Here is a 21676-nt window from a genome sequence, read left to right as displayed (position 1 = left end):
TGGTGGTAGGAGAGGAGACATGGGCAGTGGGTGAGGGCTTTATGATCATGTAAAGCTTACAGGCTTTGACTAGCCTGGTGGGGCTGCAGCTGGGAAGTACAGTAGCAGGCAGGTTTGGGGGGGCTCGGGGGAGGATGCATGGGCTGCATCTGTTAAGGCTTGTTTAATCCATCCTTTAGCTTATTCTTTGCTTTATCCATCCATACAGCTGACTGTGGCTGGAGAAGCTATACTGGTTAGGCTAGTCTCACTTTAAAGTCACAATCACCAAAACCACGTAGGCCCATCACAGGTCATATTCTGTTTTCCTACTCCAGTTACTCTTCTAGATAATATTTGAGTATCTCACTTTAAATCTTCAATTCTTCTTTTCCCATTCTTCCTTTATTTTCCTGGGAAAAAAATTGGAAGCAGTTGGAAAAAAACTTGTAGAGGCTCCTGCTGCCAAATGTGCCACCTTCCCTCATCTGCGCCCGATCCTCTGTAACGGTTCATGCTCCCAGCTGAGACCGTCACCTCCGCATGTGGATAGTCCCTCTTGCCTTCTGCCTGCTCAGGATAACCACTCCCAGTACTTCATTCTTTATTGGCATCATCAAATTTTTATTTTCTGTTCTGTCACTCTCAACAGCATATAAACAGGCTGTTATGTCTTCCTTGTGCAAAAAAAAAAATTCCTCTTGATAATTATCTGGATTCTATTTTTCTGTTTCTTTTCTTCTGTTCTCTTGAAGACAGTCTATTCAGGCTTTTGCCTCAACCTCACCTCCAAAATTGGCTTTTTAAAAAAAATTATTTTTGAAGCGTTATTTATTTTGGTATCATTAATATATAATCACATGAGCAACACTGTGGTTACTTGATTTCCCCCATTATCAACTCCCCACCACACCCCCCATTACAGTCACTGTCCATCAGTGTAGTAAGATGCTCCAGAGTCACTACTTGTCTTCTCTGTGCTACACTGCCTTCCCTGTGCCCCTCACCACGTTATGTGGGCTAATCGTATTCCCTTTCTCCCTCCCTCTCCACCACCCTCCCCAGTCCCTTTCCCTTTGGCAACTGTTAGTCCATTCTTAGGTTCTGTGAGTCTGCTGCTGTTTTGTTCCTTCAGTTTTTGGTTTGTTCTTATACTCCACAGATGAGTGAAATCATTTGGTACTTGTCTTTCTCCGCCTGGCTTATTTCACTGAGCATAATACCCTCTAGCTCCATCCATGTTATTGCAAATGGTAGCATTTGTTTTCTTCTTAGGGGTGAATAATATTCCATTGTGTATATGTACCACCTCTTTACCCATTCATCTACTGATAGACACCTAGGTTGCTTCCATATCTAGGCTATTGTAAATAGTGCTGCAGTAACTGTAGGGGTGCATATGTCTTTTTGACACTGGGCTGCTGCATTCTTAGGGTAAATTCCTAGGAGTGGAATTCCTGGGTCAAAGGGTATTTCTATTTTGAGTTTTTTGAGGAACCTCCATACTGCTTTTCAAAATGGTTGAACTAGTTTACATTCCCACCAGCAGTGTAGGAGGGTTCCCCTTTCTCCACATCCTCACCAACATTTGTTGTTCCTTGTCTTGTCAATGTTGGCCATCCTAACTGGTGTGAGGTGATACCTCATTGTGGTTTTAATTTGCATTTCCCTGATAATTAGGGATGTGGAGCATCTTTTCATGTGCCTGTTGGCCATCTGAATTTCTTCTTTGGAGAAGTGTCTGTTCATATCCTCCACCCATTTTTTTATCAGATTATTTGCTTTTTGGGTGTTGAGGCATGTGAGTTCTTTATATATTTTGGATGTTAACCCCTTGTCGGATGTGTCATTTACAAATACATTCTCCCATACTGTAAGATGCCTTTTTGTTCTGCTGATGGTATCCTTTGCTGTACAGAAGCTCTTTAGCATGATCTAGTCCCATATGTTCATTTTTGCTTTTGTTTCCCTTGCCCAAGGAGATGCATTCAGGAAAAAGTTCATGTTTATATTCAGGAGATTTTTGCCTATGTTTTCTCCTAAGGGTTTTATAGTTTCATGACTTACATTCAGGTCTTTGATCCATTTTGAGTTTACTTTTGTGTATAGAGTTAGACAATAATCCAGTTTCATTCTGTAACATGTAGCTGTCCAGTTTTGCCAACACCAGCTGTTGAAGACGCTGTTGTTTCCCCATTGTATATATGGCTCCTTTATCATATATTCCTTGACCATATATGCTTGGGTTTATATCTGGGCTCTGTAGTCTGTTCCAGTGGTCTATGGGTCTGTTCTTATGCCAGTACCAAATTGTCTTGATTACTGTGGCTTTACAGTAGAGCTTGAAGTCGGAAAGCCTTATCTCCCCCACTTTAGCCTTCCTTCTCAGGATTGCTTTGGTTATTCAGGGTCTATGTGGTTCCACATGAATTTTAGAATGATTTGCTCTAGTTCGTTGAAGAATGCTGTTGGTATTTTGATAGGGATTGCATTGAATCTGTAGATTGCTTTAGGTAGGATGGCCATTTTGACAATATTAATTCTTCCTATCCATGAGCACGGGATGTGTTTCCATTTATTAGTGTCTTCTTTAATTTCTCTCACGAGTGTCTTGTAGTTTTCAGAGTATAGGTCTTTCACTTCCTTGGTTAGGTTTATTCCTAGGTATTTTATTCTTTTTGATGCAATTGTGAATGGAATGTTTTCCTAATTTCTCTTTCTGCTAGTTCATTGTTAGTATATAGGAATGCAACAGATTAATTTTGTATTAATTTTATTAATTTTGTATCCTGCAACTTTGCTGAATTCAGATATTAGATCTAGTAGTTTTGGAGTGGATTCATTAGGGTTTTTTATGTCCAATATCATGTCATCTGCAAACAGTGACAGTTTAACTTCTTCCTTGCCAATCTGGATGCCTTTTATTTCTTTGTGTTGTCTGATTGCCATGGCTAGGACCTCCAGAACTATGCTGAATAAAAATGGGGAGAGTGGGCATCCCTCTCTTGTTCCCAATCTTAAAAGAAAAGCTTTCAGCTTCTCGCTGTTAAGTATAATATTGGCTGTGGGTTTGTCATATATGGCCTTTATTATGTTGAGGTACTTGCCCTGTATACCCATTTTGTTGAGAGTTTTTATCATGAATGGATGTTGAATTTTGTCAAATGCTTTTTCAACATCTATGGAGATGATCATGTGGTTTTTGCCTTCTTTTTGTTGATGTGGTGGATGATGCTGAATTTTTGAATGTTGTACCATCCTTGCATCCCTGGAATAAATCCTACTTAATCATGATGGATGATCTTTTTGATGTACTTTGGAATTCGGTTTGCTAGTATTTTGTTGAGTATTTTTGCATCTATGTTCATCAGGGATATTGGTCTGTAATTTTCTTTTATTGAGGTATCTTTACCTGATTTTGGTATTAGAGTGATGCTGTCCTTGTAGAATGAATTTGGGAGTATTCCCTCCTCTTGTACTTTGTGGAAAACTTTAAGGAGGATGGGTATTAGGTCTTCACTAAAGTTCGATAGAATTCAGCAGTGAAACCATGTGGTCCCAGAGTTTTGTTGTTAGGTATTTTTTTGATTACCAATTCAATTTCCTTGCTGGTAATTGGTCTATTCAGACTTTCTGTTTCTTCCTGGGTCAGCCTTGGAAGGTTGTATTTTTCTAGAAAGTTGTCCATTTCTTGTAGGTTATCCAGTTTGTTAGCATATAATATTTCATAATATTCTCTTATAACTCTTTGTATTTCTGTGGTATCTGTAGTGATTTTTCCTTTCTCATTTATGATTCTGTTTATGTGAGTAGACTTTCTTTTTTTCTTGATAAGTCTGGCTAGGGGCTTATCTATTTTGTTTATTTTCTTGAATAACCAGCTCTCTTGCTATCATTGATTCTTTCTATTGTTTTATTCTTCTCAATTTTATTTATTTATGCTTTAATCTTTATTATGTCCCTCCTTCTACTGTCTTTGGGCTTCATTTGTTCTTCCTTTTCTAGTTTCATTAATTGTGAGTTTAGACTGTTCATTTGGGGTTGTTCTTCTCTTCTGAGGGAGGCCTGTATTGCAATATATTTCCCACTTAGCATGGCCTTTGGTGCATCCCACAGATTTTGCGTTGTTGAATTATTGTCATTTGTTTCCGTATATTGTTTGATGTCTGTTTTTATTTGGTCTTTGATCCATTGATTATTTAGGAATATGTTATTAGTATTCCATGTGTTTGTGGGCTTTCTCATTTTCTTTGTGTGATTTATTTCTAGTTTCATAGCTTTGTGATCTGAGAAGCTGGTTGGTCAAAATTGGCTCTTAATGTCACTGGTGACCTCCTTGTTGCTAAATCCAGTGATCAGCTTGCAGTCCTCACCTTTTTTACCCCCAGAGATCCGGAAGAGAACTCCTCTTTGAAACTTAATTAATCATGGTTCTCCAGAGTAACACAACCAATAGGAGATACATATACCTGGCCCAACGTGAGGGACCTGCGCCTAGGCCTGAGGTACATCCGTTATCTAGATGATTAGAAGGGTAGTGATGACAGCCCTCGTGAAGGATCTTGTCCTTCTGGCTCAAGTTATCAGTCACCACATCACCTCTAGTATTCCCTGAGGAACCACATTAGATAAACCCCTAGCCAGACTTATCAAGAAAAAAAGAGTCTATTCACATAAACAGAATCAGAAATGAGAAAGGAAAAATCACTACAGATACCACAGAAATACAAAGAGTTATAAGAGAATATTACGAAATATTATATGCTAACAAACTGGAAGCTCTGAGAAGCTCTTCAGCACACACACACACACACACACACACACACGCACACACGCAAGCATGCACGCACGCACATGCACATGAAGCTGATGGAAAGGAGTTGAGAAGTTTGGCAAGGTGCCTTCAGAATTACATCAGTTTATCCATGGTTAGATCATAAAAGGCACATCTATAAGAGACATACGTAAAAGGCATCTGTAAGCCAGCAGAAGTATTCAAAGCCGAGAGTTCCAGGCTAGAAATCTGTACTTTGTAAACTTCCTAAGAGGAGGTTCTGTCTACATTTTTAAACAAAAAGTAGTTACTGAAACACAAGTTTGCACTGGGCATTATTCTAGAAGCTGGGGTGTATAAAAGGCATCAAGACTGAACAGCCCTCACCTCACAGCACTTACCTTCTGGTTGGAGGAGTCAGAAAATATTCACCATGAATAAGGAAGTATGTCGGGTAATGATAAGAGTGATGAGAAGAAAATGAAACAAGGAAAGGGAAGAGGAAGCACCAGGGATGAAGCTGGAATTTCTAGATGGATCGACCAGGAAAAGCCTCAGTGAAATGTGGCATTTCGGTGCAGAGGGAGAGCAAGCAAGCCTTGAGGCTTATGGACCGAGGGCAGGGCGGAGGCGGAGGCCTGGGGAGGGACGCTGCAGGCGCGGTGACCGCGGTGGAGAAAGGGGAGTGTGGGAGCCGAGGTCGGCTGCGGCAGGGTCCGGATCTTAAGGGACTAGATTGGCATCTTGATCTAGATGCCATGGTGTGGGTGAGATTGTAACATTTCCAGAAGAGCTCGCCTGGCTTTAGTACATCTGCATATCAGTAGGTGTTCAGAGGTGGAAAGAAGTATGACTTTAGTGCATTTGCATCATTCCTCAGGGGTGGAGAGAAGTTCGTCTCCATATCAGTGGGTAATTACCTGGGCCAGGAGGCCTTATCTGTACCTGAGAGGGGAGGGGAGGGCCGGTTTTGGCTTCTGCTGGAGCTGGAAAGAGAGGCGGCCTGGGACTGCAGTTTGTGAGCAATAAACAGATTTTAAACTTTAAAATCAGCCCTGTGCTGAAGAGCTTTGCAGACACCTTATTTATTCCTTGTGACACAAGTGGTACCGTCCCCATTGTACAGACGGTGACACTGAGATGGAGAGAGCTTCACACCTTGCCTGAGCTTTCACCTGCTAAGTGGCACTATCCAACTTGATCCAGACCCTGTAATCTTGACTACTTATTATATTACATGCCACCTCCTGGATATAGAGAGAGCCTCCTGCTCTGGGTCATGCAGGAACTCAGGAACCTTGGAGAGGCCATTGAACCCTTTAAAAAGCCATAGTGATCTTAAATACTTGAAGTGTCTGCTTAGCATACATTCAGTACAAAGCAAACTCAAAGTTAGGAATCCTATCTAAGATCAGTGCAAAAAATAACTAAGCCTCACGCCTTTCTCTGTTTTATCCTTCCCATATCTTCCTAGGCTCATTCCTGCTATTAGGTTCCTGGGCCTGAGGTACATACCTTGTCTAGAAAATTAGAAGGGTAGTGATGACAGCCCTCATGAAGGATCTTGCCCTTCTGGCTCAAGTTATTAGTCACCCCATTACCTTGGGTATTCCCTGAGGAATTGCAGGAGTTCCCTTCTCCCTCGTAAGGAAATGTAGCAAACCATTAAAATTTCATGGCTAAAAGTACCCGTTTTTTCCTGCTTCTTGCTTAGCTGTGTGGCTGTACTGCTGGGTTTACTTGGGGTGTCTCTTGTGGTTGTTCTCTGGGGTTGGTATGTTCCCTGAAATGCTGGGGCACCTGGACCTATTTTCTTCTCTATATGTAGTCTCTGGGCCTACTTTTTTTTCCAGTGGGAGAGTTCTCCAGTGGAATAGTCAAGTTTCTTACATAGTGACTCAGGGCTCCCAAAAAGCAGGCATTCTAAGAAGAAAGAAGCAGAAATTGCTAGCCCTTTTAAAGTGTAGGCCCCGAACTGGCATATTATCACTTCTGCCACATTTCCTTGGTTAACATGAGTCATGGACCAGCCCAGATTCCTTGTGAGGGCTGACTGTACAAGGGTGTGGGAGTAGGTTTATTGACAGTAGGCTAGTCCAGACTACTTCTGAGAGTGAACAGGAGCCTATTAAGTTTTATGTCAGGTTGACAGGTGTAAACTGGAACTATCTGGGGCTAACCTAGACGTATATGGTCATATTTTGCCTGGAAAACGCAAGAGGTAGGCATTACTCTGCATCTGTCCCTGTGGTTCTACCATGAAAATTATGACCATTTGAGTATGCCTCTCACGTTTTAGACTGAACATGACTTTTAGACACAACTCAACTTTATTTGGGTGCTCAGTGATTAGAGAAGAAGTTAATTATTTTGACATTGGAGAGGGAAACTGGCTTTGAACTTACTGAGATAATTTTTGTTTATTGGTCTCCAGTGAGGAATTTTCCTGAAGTATTTTTCAAGACTGATTTTAACCATGTGCCATTTTCACCATATGTGACAATTTGGAATCTAATCTTATGAGATATGGCTCAATTCTGCAGTTAATCAGATGATGTCAAAGGTCTCCTCCAGCTCAAAATTCTCTTCTAACCTTATAGAAAGAAAGTCATTACAGGTACCTGGGGACAGCTGCAATAAAGGCTTTCACAGTTCACATGTGATCTGGGGCCAAGTGGGGATCCAGAAAACTTTATGGGGTGAAGTTTGCTTTACTCTATACTTTGAAGAAAAGTAAGTTTGCAATCCAAAATGGAATTTGTTCTCAAGAGAATATTTAATCTTGAAAAGCTGATTGTAAAAGAAAATTCTAAAATTAAAAATCCTACTTTTCTATATAATGGAATGTAAATTTCTGATCTGTAAGGTCCCATTTTAATGTGATGTGCCTCCAGAATGTCTCACCTCAATGTGCGTGCGCACCCACACACAACTGTGCTTCAGGATGTAGGATGAGGGTCCACTTTGTCCTCCCTGAGGTTGTTTAATTGGGAAAAGAAAGGATATAGTTCCTCAGGGATGCTTGCTGATACAGTTTTTTTTATCTTGCACCAGTTGGTGAGGGGATATGTCGGTGAAAATTCTCAGCTCGAATGCAGTGTAATAATAGCCTCCTTCTTTTCCTGACTACAGTATGAAAACAGAACAGAACAGACATCCCCAAACCAAGTCTCTGCGGATTTCTGTAGTGTGTGCTCTCTTTTTGGCTGCGCAGGTCTCCGCTGTGACTGGTTAGATGTAGCTCTATGCTTCTGCCATCTAGGGGCAGAGGGCTCCCACTAACACTGCTTTTAGGTCATATATACCAAATAAATATTCTATATGTTATGACATCTTTTCTACGTCAGGTTTTTTTTTTCCATGCATTTATTTTTATCATTATTATTATTTTTTGTAATCCATTTCCTATTTTTATTTTTAAAAGTTCTGTACCACTGGGTTTTTTAAACCTTCTCATTTATTTAGTTATTTATTTTACTCATTTTATCATTAAACTACAATTACATGAAGAACATTATGTTTACTAGACTTCCCCCTTCAACCAAGTCCCCTGCCACAAACCCCATTACAGTCACTGTCCATCAGCGTAGTAAGATGCTGTAGAATCACTACTTGTCTTCTCTGTGTTGTAGAGCCCGCCCTGTACCCCCCCGCCCCCCACATTATACATGCTAATCGTAAGGTCCCATTTCTTTTTCCCTGCCCTTATACCTCCCTTCCCACCCATCATCTCCAGTCCCTTTCCCTTTGGTAACTGTTAGTCCATTCTTGGGTTCTGTGATTCTGCTGCTGTTTTGTTCCTTCAGTTTTCCTTTGTTTTATACTCCACATATGCGTGAAATCATTTGGTACTTGTCTTTCTCCACCTGGCTTATTTCACTGAGCATAATACCCTCTAGTTCTATCCATGTTGTTGCAAATGGTAGGATTTGTTTTGTTCTTATGGCTGAATAATATTCCACTGTGTATATGTACCATATCGTCTTTATCCATTCATCTACTGATGGACACTTAGGTTGCTTCCATTTCTTGGCTATTGTAAATAGTTCTGTGATAAACATAGGGGAGCATCTGTCTTTTTCAAACTGGGCTGCTGTATTCTTAGAGTAAATTCCTAGGAGTGGAATTCCTGGGTCAAATGGTAATGCTATTTTGAGGATTTTGAGGAACCTTCATACTGCTTTCCACAATGGTTGAACTAGTTTACATTCCCACCAGCAGTGTAGGAGGGCTCCCCTTTCTCCACAACCTTGCCAGCATTTGTTGTTGTTCGTCTTTTAGATGGTGGTGATCTTTACTGGTGTGAGGTGATATCTCACTGTGGTTTTAATTTGCATTTCTCTGATGATTAGCGACGTGGAGCATCTTTTCATCTGCCCACAGAAGTTGCGCCTTTGTGTTGTAGTTGTCATTTGTTTCCATATATTGCTTGATCTCTATTTTAATTTGGTCATTGATCCATTGATTATTTAGGAGCATGTTGTTAAGCCTCCATGTGTTTGTGATCCTTTTTGCTTTCTTTGTACAATTTATTTCTAGTTTTATACCTTTTTGGACTGACAAGTTGGTTGGTAGAATTTCAGTGTTTTTGAATTTACTGAGGCTCTTTTTTGTGGCCTAGTATGTGGTCTATTCTGGAGAATGTTCCATGTGCACTTGAGAAGAATGTATATCCTGTTGCTTTGGATGTAGAGTTCTATAGATGTCTATTAGGTCCATCTGTTCTAGTGTGTTGTTCAGTGCCTCTGTGTCCTTACTTATTTTCTGTCTGGTGAATCTGTCCTTTGGAGTGAGTGGTGTGTTAAAGTCTCCTAAAATGAATGCATTGCATTCTATTTCCTCCTTTAGTTCTGTTAGTATTTGTTTCACATGTGCTGGTGCTCCTGTGTTTGGTGCATATATATTTATAATGGTTATATCCTCTTGTTGTACTGACCCCTTTATCATTATGTAATGTCCTTTTTTGTCTCTTGCTACTTTCTTTGTTTTGAAGTCTATTTTGTCTGATACTGGTACTGCAACACCTGCTTCTTTCTCCCTGTTGTTTGCATGAAATATCTTTTCCAATCCCTTGACTTTTAGTCTGTGCATGTCTTTGGGTTTGAGGTGAGTCTCTTGTATTCAGCATATAGATGGGTCTTGTTTTTTTATCCATTCAGTAACTCTGTGTCTTTTGATTGGTGCATTCAGTCCATTTACATTTAGGGTAATTATTGATAGGTATGTACTTACTGCCATTGCAGGCTTTAGATTCGTGGTTACCAAAGGTTCAAGGTTAATTTCCTTACTATCTAAGGGTCTAATTTAACTCACTTAGTATGCTGTTACAAACACAATCTAAAAGTTCTTTTCTGTTTCTCCTCCTTTTTCTTCCTCCTCCATTCTTTATATATTAGGTATCATATTCTGTAATTTTTGTCTATCCCTTGATTGTCTTTGGGGATAATTTAATTTTGCATTTGCTTAGTAATTAGCTGTTCTACTTTCTTTACTGTGGTTTTATTACCTCTGGTGACAGCTATTCAACCTTAGGAACACCTCCATCTATAGCAGTCCCTCCAAAATAGACTGTAGAGATGGTTTGTGGGAGGTAAATTCTCTCAGCTTTTGTTTATCTGAAAATTGTTTAATCCCTCCTTCAAATTTAAATGATAATCTTGCCAGATAAAGTAATCTTGGTTCCAGGCCCTTCTGCTTCATGGCATTAAATACATCATGCCACTCCCTTCTGGCCTGTAAGGTTTCTGCTGAGAAGTCTGATGTTAACCTGATGTGCTTTCCTTTGTAAGTGATCTTATTTCTGTCTCTGGCTGCTTTTAACAGTCTGTTCTTATCCTTGATCTTTTCCATTTTAATTTCTATGTGTCTTGGTGTTGTCTTCCTTGGGTCCCATGTATTGAGAGATCTGAGGATCTCCATGGCCTGAGAGACTATCTACTTCCCCAGATTGGGGAAGTTTTCACAACTACCTCCTCAAAGACACTTTCTATCCCTTTCTCTCTCTCTTCTTCTTCTGGTGTCCCTATAATGTGAATGTTGTTCATTTAGATTGGTCACACAGTTCTCTCAATATTTTTTCATTCTTAGAGATCCTTTTTTCTCTCTGTGCCTCAGCTTCTTTGTATTCCTCTTTTCTAATTTCTGTTTCATTTATCATCTCCTCCACTGTATCCAATGTACTTTTAATATACCCTCCATCATGGTCTTCAATGATTGGATCTCTGACCTGAATTCATTCCTGAGTTCTTGGATGTCTTTCCGTACCTCCATTAGCATGTTGATGATTTTTATTTTGAACTCCCTTTCAGGAAGAGTCACTTGATCCATATCATTTAAATCTTTCTCGGGAGTTGTATTAATAATTTTACTCTGGACCAGGTTCCTTTGGCGTTTCATATTTGTATATGGCGCCCTCTAGTGTCCAGAAGCTCTATTCTGGAGCTGCTCAGCCCCTGAAGCAATGTTGGGGGTCGCAGGGGAGCGGTACTGGTGCCTGGGGGGAGGAAAGAGCTGTTCCCCGCTTCCCGGCTGCTGTGCCTGTCTCCACTGCCTGAACCAGTGGACTGAGCACACAGGTATAAGTTTTTGTCCCAGAGCTGCCAGATATGGATCCCTGCTTTCCATAAGCGGCCGGAATCCCAGTCTCCCCAGGAACTCCGCCTGTCCCAGCTTTCCAACCCCACAATCAGAAGAGTATGATGAAAGCACCATGAAATGTAGGTTTGTGCTCCCAGCGCAGATCTTCGGAGCTAGGTATTCAGCAATCCCAGGCTTTCTACTCCCTCCCTGCTCAGTTTCTCTTCCTCCCCCTGGTGAGGTGGGGCGGGGGAAGGATTCAGGGTCCCGCGGAGGTACAGCGCTGGTACGTTACCCTGTTCGGTGAGGTCTGCCTTTCTCTCCAGGTGTGTGCAGTCTGGCACCATCCCCTTTTCTGTTGCTCTCTCAGGATTAGTCGCACCAACTGTATTTTCTAATTGTAACCAGTTTTAGGAGGAAGCCTCTGTCTCTCCTCTCACTTAGCCATCTTTAATCCTCCCCCTCCATGGCATGTTTTTAATTATTACGAAGATACTGTAGCTCTCGCACTAGTTATATTTATAGTAAGGAATCCAGCTGACTTCACGTGTTGCTGTTTGTCTACTTCCGGGGCGGGAAGGAAGGTAGGTTGGATGACATGGGAACTTGCCATGCATTTGTTTCACAGGCTCATATATACTGGGATTCAGGAGAAGTATTAGCAAATTTACTTTTAAGATGACTTTGGCATTGGTAACATTAATTTTTTCAAGTATTAAATAACCGTACAAGGAGAGGATTACCATTTATAGTGCACCTTTTATGTATATTCATTCACGGCAGTCTTGTGAGGAAGAACATTGGCATTTTAAATGTGAGGGGACTAAGATTGACTTGCCCAATGTCTTATATGTGGTATTGCTAGTAATTGTCAAAGCTTGGATTTGATCTTAGTTTGACTTAAAAAATTCTCATGGTCTTCCCCCAGCCCCACTTTGGTAACTTACACAAAGATTCTTCCTACCTATACCTTCTATACATTACCTTCCACAGAGTGCATAGATCCAGCCTCTCTTGACAAACTCCATGTGGCTGGTTCACCTGCATGTTTTTCATATACTTGTTTCTTACATTGTTATGAACATAACATTGAATGTAATGGATTTTTAAAACCGGGATCCAGGAACCCTCTGAAAATGCACAAGTGTTGTATGTGCTTTTTTTGTGGGAATTGTCAGGATCCGTAGCTTTTATAAAATTCTTGATGGTTTCTGACTCAGAAGGAAAAATCTACCTCAAGAACCACTGCTTTATGCCGTTAATAGTTTTCCAACATTATTGTTAAATGAATTAGTATACAACAAGTGCTTTGAATACTGCTTGATAAGAAGTTCACTGTTAGTATTGTTTTGACATTAGTAATTTTTTTGTGTGTACAGCCTTCAAAACTTTTTAATAATCAGATAATTGTTCATGTAATAGAGTATTATTAGACATACCAACCCCTAATTGTTGGCAATATTTGGGTTTAAAAGTATTTGCTTTCTTATAAGCAATTTGAGTTGAATCTCCATGTATTTATAACACTTCCCTGTAGTTTGGATTATTTACATAGATTTCCAAAAGTGAAATTACTGGGTCAAAATGTATGAATATTTTGAGGAACACCAGTGTACACCAGTGGTATATTGCAGTCAGTTTTGCTATATAAGCTTGCTTGTGCTAGACAAACAGATAAATTTACTAAGCAAAAGTTTGCCTTGTTTAATAATTATTTTTCCAGTTCGCGGAGAGGTGGAACATCTTCTGTGTACTCTTCTGTGAATTGTCTTTATGTCCAGTTTTTATGATTTTCTTATCAGTTTGAGAAATTAGCACTTAGTCCTCAGATTCCTTGCCTTTTAAATATTTACACATTTTTAGGTCAAATCTGTGCTTTCTTTTACATGTGCTGCTTCTGTTGTCCCTAATTTCTAACTCTTCATTCCCTGTCCCATTTCTTCTAGTTTTTCTCATGCAAGCTTTATTTTTCTTCACATATATTTCTAAAATATACTGATATAAAAAAAAACTGAAGTAAATATGTATTTATTAGGTTGTATATATGCATATTCAGAAGTGAACTAAAGGCAGCTATATTCCTTCATAGTGATCTTGTAGAGCATTTGTATGGATTTAACTACAGTTTGACACTACTGATGGACATTTTCTTGTTTCTTATCTCTGTTACAACTAATTCTGCATGATCCATCTTTTTACATATAATCTCTGCTCGCTTGGGGTTCCTGTAAGTGGAATAACTGAATCAAAATTGAGGTATGAACTATCAGATTGCCTTCTGCAGAAGCTGTTCTTCATTCTCTGCAGATTCTGAATGTCCTTACTTTAAGAGGAATTATCAGTCCTTTTAGCTAGTGAATTTAAGCATCTATTTGTGTATTTATGGACCATTTATTTTTCTTCCTAAGTACTGCCTGTGTTGTGAACTTTGCCCACTTTACTTTCTCACTGATATATAAGAACTCTTAATATATTAAAGGAATTAACCTTTTGCTGTAAGTTTTGTAAATATTTTTCTTTCGGTGATGTATGGATAGTTTGGTTGTACAAAAGTTTTAAATTTTATGGAGACTGATTTATCATTTTATTTATGACTTCTAGGATTGTTCATCTTTATTTCTAATTGAAGTATAGTTGATATACAGTATTACAGGTTTCAAGTGTACAACATAGTGATTTGACAAATACATTGCTGCATGCTCACCACAGAGTAGTTACCATCTGTCATCATACAAAGATATTACAGTATTATTGACTGGGATCATTACTCTTTAGTGTTTGTCAGGCTGCTAGGAGAAAAATGGTTTTTAAAAAAGTATTTGCCCTTTTATTATGCTATTTGAAGTTAACAATTTAGAAAAAAAGTTATTTGAACAAACGAAGAGTGCCCCTAAATTGCTGTGTAGGAGCATTCCTTTATTGTCTCTAGTTGCAGTTATCTAAATTTAGTTCTCTATAGTTCTTGTAGTGTTTAAACACTGAAAATAAATGTCCAGATTTAAAATAATTGTCTTCTCTACAATTTGGATAATGCACTTTGGTTACGTCACATGTCAGTACTTTAAAAATGTTGGTTTAGAAAACCAATAAAAACATATAACTTTCCCTAGATTACAGATAAAAAATGTAGAGTGGGTTTCTGCCTTGTGTTCAAGCCAATTTGACAAATTGGTTATATCAGAAAGAACAGTGTGCAGACCCTGGAAACAGCACACTGACGAGCAGCCCAAGGTCATTGTCAGCTCCGATGCAGAGGTGATTGCTGCAGCCTTATTAACACTTGTTTTTAGAGACACTAGGAGAGAGCAGGTGTAAGGAGGGAGAGTCTCATGGACAGCTGTTGGGGACTTGCAGGGAATGGGGAGATGGATTTGAATAGGAAGGGCACTAGACGTTATTCCCACTTCTATAGTATTGTTTTCTCTCCAGGTTTTAAATATGATTCTCTTGGGATTCTTTTCTTGATTTGTACAGCTGCCACTGTAGTGTTCATGACTGTATCCATGGGAACATAAGTAGGATGTCACAAATTTATAACTTGTTGCTAGGCAGATCTAGCTTGGAATGTATTAAAATTTTCTCATTGAGAAGTGTTTGTGTATTTTACCTTCTGGGTGGGAAGGCAACTAAACAGGGTTAGTTTGGAATTACAACTGTGAAATTGTATAAAACCTTTATAGTAGAAATAACTGATCATGTTTTTAATTAACTGAATGATTGAAATGAAAGAGAATTAGTTGAAATAACTGCTGATGTGCTGTAAGCCTGGCTTCTTAGGCTTCAGAGGTCAGTGTTCAGACGTATATGGACTAGATGTGAGCACCTGATCCACCCTAGAGCATCTATCAGATCCAGAAAGATGACAGGTACTGTAGGGAGTCCTTCTGACTCTGAAAAACTAGGGGACTCACCAAGGAAGCCTCATGGAGATCGAGATGCCTGTCTGTTATTTTGGTTGAAATTTTAATTAAAAATTTTTAGTAGGTAATGTGTTATTGGTATAAACAGCTAAAATTCAACGTGATTGTATAGTGAAATGTAGTAGGTCTCTTACCTGTGTCTTCCGATCACACCGTCCCCAGAGGCTCCTCCTCCTCCTCTTCCTCCTCTAATTTAAAGAAGTATTTGAGTAGTTATTCAATAATAATAGACAAGATGTATGCATTTTATGTGCCGGCCCCTGTGCTCAGCGCTTTACAGGACCAGTCTTAGGAAGCAGCTACTGTTAACTCCATTTTACAGACAAAGAAACCAAGGCTTAGAGAAGTCAACAGCTTGCACAAGGCATAGTGTTACTTGCCCACTAGCTTGTATGCTCCAAGAGAGCAGGGGCCATGCTTCAGTTCTGCCTCATGCCTCTGTATCTAGCACAGGTCCTGTGGGGTTTGGGTAGGGCATCAACTGTAGTATGAAGGCTGGTTTTACAAAGATGGTTGTATCCTTATTTGTTAGCTGTGAACTTGCATAGCTGTGACTCAAACATCTCCTTGTAGAGAAGTCACACTGAGTATTGGAGCAGGACTGAATCTTCATATTTACCAAGGGACTCGTAGATTTCTGGATTTCATGCTGGATCTCATTTGAGAGAACCTCTCCTGTGATTTGATAAGGTCCAGTGTTTGGGGCCCAAGGGTGGTTAACACAGGGATTGATGTCATTGTAACTCCATTCCCTTTGGGTGTGTTTAGTTTTTACCTCTTTCCCTCTGCTGCTGCCCTAACCGTATCTTGGTCTACAGTCCTTTCAGTTTCCTGATCTAAGGGAAGAAACAAAGAAGGAACAAATTCATTTGTTAAATGCCACTATTAACAAGTGTCAGTAATCTTGAAAATCTGCCTTTAGTATACATTGTATATAGGGCCTCCAGGTTTTTACTTTTGAATAGTGGTAAATAAATTTTAGAGCTTGGTAGCGTTGTTGAGATTATTTAGCAAGAGGAAAGTGAGGGAGGGATAGTTCAATTCCATAGATGATAATTATTTTATTTGTAAGGTGGGGATAATATTTGTATTACAGGGTTGATATTGAGGATTCAGAGATAATCTTTATAAAACTCTTGGGCTGATGACTTAATGGTAATACTAATAGTTAAATTTGTTGAGTATTTAGTGTGCTAGCATAGTATGGGCAGGGAAGTATTCTGAGATATAGGAGGGATTGGAGTATGAGAAATAATCAGGAAGGCCATTTTACAGATTCTGTAGTATCTCGCCTTATAGTGAGGGCTGAAGGAAGCATTAGAAATGGGAAGCACATCAGATTTGAGTGGATATGAACAGTGGATGTGGCAGAAAGGGAGAGCGGTGAAAAGGGTGAGCTTTTATGCTTCGAGTAATGGCCTACCACGAACCGTAGAGCAGTGGAGATGTCACTACTGTTTTGGAACCTGAAAGAATAGGTTAATGTGAAGTAATCACCTTGGTGGAATTGAGAAAGCTGAAACCAGAGGGGAGAGCTAGTGGTGCTGGTAGGAATGAAGCAGATCGGCGCTGCAGAGCCTCAAAAGGCCTGGGTGGTGGGGGCAGCCGGTGCCTCCACAGGCTGAGGTATGGTGTGGATAGGGCTACACTGGCAGCTGAACAAAAATCTGTAGATCTCTAGATTCTGGGCTCACTTGAGCAGCCTAGCACCTGTCCCTTCCCTATCGCAGCAGAGGAAGGTTTACTTTTGGCAGAATTTGAACCATAGGGAGACTATATTTGAAGGGGGATGGGACTGGACAGGAAGGGTGGGGAGGTGCATAGATTGACTAAATGCTTGCATATTAAATGGTGAGACCCTCAGAATGTCCCAGAATTCCTGCAGCCCCCACCACCCAGGCCTTCTGAGGTTATACCTTCTAGGCAGCAGATCAGAAGAAGATCTGCTTCTTTGGGAAGAAAACTGGCCCAGATGTAAAGGTCTACAGCCCCTGACATTTGTCACCTGTATTCCAGTCACTGTTGCATCACTGTTGCCATTACTGTAATCTAACACTTTATTTTATTGCCTAACCATTTCATTACCTCTCATGGTTTCTGGAGGTCAGGATTTAGGAAGGGCTCAGCTGGACAATTCTAGCTTGGGTTTCCCTTTAACGGTGGTGGTCCCATGGTGGCTGGAGCTGAAGAGCAGGAGAGCTGACACCGCACGGGTTGCCCAAGTATCTTTTCTGATGAGTCTCCCAGCATGAGCAAAGGCCCCAGGCATGAGCCGTATCCCCTTTATGACCTAGCCTCAAGAGTCACAGCAGCATTCTGCCACTGTCTCAAGTCTGTTTAGCGTCATGGGGTGGCAGCATGGATTCCATTTCTTGATAGAAGTTGATTCACAGTCAGAACGTAAGGAAAACATATAGGATGATGCTGTGGCCATCTTCAGAAAACACGATTTACTGCAGTTTTTCCTGTGACTGTAGTATGTTCCTATGACATGCAAATTACATTCATGTTCTCCCTTGGCTCTCCCTAGTTTCAGCCCATTATGGCATTAGCTTCAAGTTCAGGATCTTGTTATGTAAATCTTGCCCAGCTGTGCCTGAATGAGGCTCCTCAGGTGTGGTTCTATGTCCAAACAAGGGTGAACTCAAGAGACAAGTAATCTGACCCTTCCTCCAACTTATGTGGCTGACTGGCCAGGCTTAGGTTAATATCTCTAGCCACATCTGCTCAGGAAAGGGGAGAACAGGTGCAGCAGGCACTGATCCGTGGTCTCGGAAATCCAGCCAGGCACAACTTGCCAGTTCCTCAGCTAGGACTCAGTTCTGTTGCCTGGGAATGATTCTATAATCTCTGAGAGTTTTGTTCTGCTTTCTGAGTTACCTTTTCCATAAGTATATTTAAAAAAAAACTTGTGCGAAGATACATGTAGCAAAATTTGCCATCTTCACTGTGTTTAAATATGTAGTTCAGTGGTATTAAATGCATTCATAATGTTGTGCATACATCACCAAAAATCCACTTCCAGAACTTTTCATCTTGTAAAACTAAAACTCTGTACTCATTTGTCTTGCCAATGAGCTTCTGCTCTGGGCAAGTTCACTGTGGACTCAGTGTGACCAAAGAAATGACAGTAGAATGTTCTTGGGGTGAAAGGGTTATACTCAACTTTATTTCCATGGTGGCAGGACAATTACTAAAATCCTGCTCACTCAGAGCGAGTCTGCATGCAGCAAGGCAGTCTCTGCCTCTGGGCCTCTCTACGAACAGCCTTCCTCTGGGCCTCTGCCCACACAACTGTCCTCTGGGCCTCTATCCTCAGTGCTGCCACCACTCCAGCCTCTGCTCTCCTGCAGCCTTGCAGCCGTGCCACTGTGTCACCCAGGGCACTGGGCAGGGCTTCTTATATAGAGTCAGTAATGATGAATTGTCCACACATGTGTAGTGAGCTAGGCAGCCAGGGTCAGGTGAGAATCCTGGCCACAGGAACCTTCACTGCACCCCTTCAGGATTCCTACCTATCAATCTATGTGCCCTCAATCCTCTGCAATGGTCCATGTGCAAGAAAGCGGGAGCAGACATAATAAAGATAGGAGAAGAAATAAATAAAATTGAGAAGAATAAAACAATAGAAAAAAATCAATACAACCAAGAGCTGGTTCTTTGAGAAAATAAACAAAATAGATAAAGCCCTAGCCAGACTTATTAAGAGAAAAAGAGAATCTACACACATAAACAGAATCAGAAATGAGAAAGGAAAAATCACGACGGACACCACAGAAATACAAAGAATTAGAGAATACTATGAAAATCTATATGCTAACAAACTGGATAACCTAGAAGAAATGGACAACTTCCTAGAAAAATACAACCTTCCAAAACTGACCAAAGAAGAAACAGAAAATCTAAACAGACCAATTACAAGCAACAAAATTGAATCGGTAATCAAAAAACTACCCAAGAACAAAATCCCCGGGACCAGACGGATTCACCACTGAATTTTATCAGACATATAGAGAAGACATAATACCCATTCACCTTAAAGTTTTCCAAAAAATAGAAGAAGAGGAAATACTTCCAAACTAATTCTATGAAGCCAGCATCACTCTAATACCAAAACTAGGCAAAGACCCCACAAAAAAAGAAAATTACAGACGCATATCCCTGATGAACATAGATGCAAAAATACTCAACAAAGTATCAGCAAAGCCAATTCAAAAATACAAGAGGATCAGACACCATGATCGAGTGGGGTTCATCCCAGGGATGCAAGGATGGTACAACATTCGAAAATCCATCAACATCATGCACCACATCAACAAAAAGAAGGACAAAAACCACATGATCATCTCCATAGATGCTGAAAAAGCATTCAACAAAATTCAACATCTATTCATGATAAAAGCTCTCAACAAAATGGGTATAAAGGGCAAGTACCTCAACATAACAAAGGCCATATATGACAAACCCACAGCCAACATCATACTTAACAGTGAGAATCTGAAAGCTCTTCCTTTAATAATGGGACCAAGACAAGGATGCCCACTCTCCCCACTTTTATTCAACATTGCACTGAAGGTCCTAGCCACGGCAATCAGACAACACAAAGAATAAAAGGATCCAGACTGGTAAAGAAGTTAAACTGTCCCAGTTTGCAGATGACATGATATTGTACATAGAAAACCCTGAAGAATTCACCCCAAACAGCTAGAATAGCTGATTTCAGCAAAGTTGCAGGATACAAAATCAATACACAGAAATCTGTTGCTTTCCTTTACACTAATGATGAACTAGCAGAAAGAGAAATCAGGAAAACAATTCCATTCACAATTGCATCTAAAGTATAAAATACCTAGGAATAAACCTAACCAAGAAAGTGAAAGACCTATACCCTGAAAACCTCAAGACACTCAAGAGAAGTTAAAGAGGACACTAACAAATGGAAATTCATCCCATACTCCTGGGTAGGAAGAATTAGTATTGTCAAAATGGCCATCCTGCCTAAAGCAATCTACAGATTCAATGCAATCCCTATCAAAATACCAACAGCATTCTTCAACGAACTGGAACAAATAGTTCTAAATTTCATGTGGAACCACAAAAGACCTCAAATAGCCAAAGCAATCCTGAGAAGGAAGAATAAAGCTGGAGGGATCTCAGTTCCCCACTTCAAGCTTTACTACAAAGCCACAGTAATCAAGACAATTTTGTACTGGCACAAGCACAGACTCATAGACCAGTGGAACGGAATAGAGAGTCCAGATATTAACCCAAACACATAGGGTCAATTAATATATGATAAAGGAGCCATGGATATACGATGGGGAAATGACAGCCTCTTCAACAGCTGGTGTTGACAAAACTGGACAGCTACATTTAAGAGAATGAAACTGGATTTACTGTCTAACTCCATACACAAAAGTAAATTCGAAATGGATCAAAGAGCTGAATGTAAGTCATGAAACCATAAAACTCTTAGAAAAAGCATAGACAAAAATCTCTTGGACATAAACATGAGCAACTTCATTGTGAACATATCTCCCCAGGCAAGAGAAACAAAAGCAAAAATGAATAAGTGGGACTATTATCAAGCTGAAAAGCTTCTGTACAGCAAAGGACACCATCAATAGAACAAAAAGGCATTCTACAGTATGGGAGAATATATTCATAAATGACATATCCAATAAAGAGTTGACATCCAAAATATATAAAGAGCTCAATCACCACCTCAACAAACAAAAAGCAAACAAGCCAATTAAAAAATGGGCAGAGGATCTGAACAGACACTTCTCCAAAGAAGAAATTCAGATGGCCAACAGACACATGAAAAGATGGTCCACATCACTAATCATCAGAGAAATGCAAATTAAAACCACAAAGAGATATCACCTCACAGCAGTTAGGATGGCCACCATCCAAAAGACAAAGAACGGCAAATGTTGGCAAGGTTGCGGAGAAAGGGGACCCTCCTACACTGCTGGTGGGAATGTAAATTAATTCAACCATTGTGGAAAGCAGTATGGAGGTTCCTCAAAAAACTCAAAATAGAAATACCATTTGACCCAGGAATTCCACTTCTAGGAATTTACCCTAAGAATGCAGGAGCCCAGTTTGAAAAAGACACATGCTCCCCTATGTTTATTGCTGTGCTGTTTACAATAGCCAAGAAATGGAAGCAACCTAAATGTCTATCAGTAGATGAATGGATAAAGAAGAATTGGTACATATACACAATGGAATATTATTCAGCCGTTAAGAAGAAAATAAATCCTACCATTTGCAACAACATGTATGGAGCCAGGCAGAGAAAGACAAGTGAATGATTTCACTCATTTGTGGAGCATAAGAACAAAGAATTAAGTAAAGTAACCAAACAGCAGCAGACTCACGGTACCCAAGAATGGACTAACAGTTACCAAAGGGAAAGGAA

The 21676-nt window shown here is 40.0% G+C and overlaps 2 protein-coding genes across 4 annotated transcripts in view; both read left to right on the top strand.

Annotated features, from left to right (window-relative positions):
• The window catches only part of RCOR1 (REST corepressor 1), a 145267-nt gene that overhangs the window by 25093 nt on the left and 98498 nt on the right, over positions 1-21676 (top strand). The window lies entirely within an intron of this gene.
• Positions 1-21676, top strand: part of LOC108395575 (PC4 and SFRS1-interacting protein) — a 37677-nt gene extending 16001 nt beyond the window's left edge. The window contains 1 exon segment of the mRNA XM_073241807.1: positions 1-21676. This exon segment is cut by the window's left edge and continues 14610 nt beyond it. The gene's annotated coding sequence lies outside the window, so the exon portion shown is untranslated.

The sequence above is a fragment of the Manis javanica genome, chromosome 8 (genome assembly GCF_040802235.1).
Source record: "Manis javanica isolate MJ-LG chromosome 8, MJ_LKY, whole genome shotgun sequence".
NCBI classification, from domain to species: Eukaryota; Metazoa; Chordata; class Mammalia; order Pholidota; family Manidae; genus Manis; species Manis javanica.
This window is presented reverse-complemented; position numbering and strand designations above follow the sequence as displayed.